Source organism: Triticum aestivum, chromosome 1D, assembly GCF_018294505.1.
Source record: "Triticum aestivum cultivar Chinese Spring chromosome 1D, IWGSC CS RefSeq v2.1, whole genome shotgun sequence".
Classification (NCBI taxonomy): Eukaryota; Viridiplantae; Streptophyta; class Magnoliopsida; order Poales; family Poaceae; genus Triticum; species Triticum aestivum.
The window spans coordinates 381,796,742-381,797,497 of NC_057796.1; positions in this window are offsets into that span (position 1 = coordinate 381,796,742).

The following is a 756-nucleotide window of genomic DNA, read 5'->3' on the forward strand; positions in this document are numbered from 1 at the left end:
AGCAGCACCCCACCCAGAACCCTAAGATAAATAGTGGGGTACCTCTCCAGCGAGCCCCCCTCCCCGCTGCGGGTGGTTCTTCCTTAACTCCGGCAAGACCCACCACCCCCTGAAAATCGACTGACCGAAAAGTCAATTCAGTCGACTGAAGTGTAGCTAAATCGGAGCAGAGCAGCAGCACGAGCGAGGGGGAGAGCAGCAGCGCGAGCGAGAGCCGGAGTAGCAGCAGCGCGAGCGAGCGAGAGCCAGAGCAGCAGCAGCAGCGCGAGCGAGAGCCCGGGCAGCAGCAGCAGCAGCGCGAGCGACCGAGCAAGAGCCGGAGCAGCAGCAGCAGATCCGGCTGGTATGGACGCCGCCGCCGAAGGGGCCTCACACTGGGGGAGAGCCGCCGTGGAGATGTCGCCCGCGGCGCCGACTTCGAGGTAGCCGCTCCATGGGGGTGCGGGATGGAGCACCGTCGGCGCAGGGAGGTCGAGTTAAGGAGAAGGTGCGATGCGATGAGTGTACAACCTCTTTGGTGGCGCCGAGTAGGCCTCGGCTTCGTCCGAGGAGTCGGTGAGGATCCTGCGGTTCTGGTGGAGCAGGTTAAGGCGACGCTGTGGGGATGGAGCAGCCGCGATAGATGAGGCGATCGTCGGAGCAGCTCCTTGGAGGTGGAGGACGGGGCGGCTGAACCGGCGGGACGACGGGATGGACGACGGATCCTCATCCGGGGAGGCGGATGAGGGACGTCGAGCTGTTGCGGTGGACGACGTC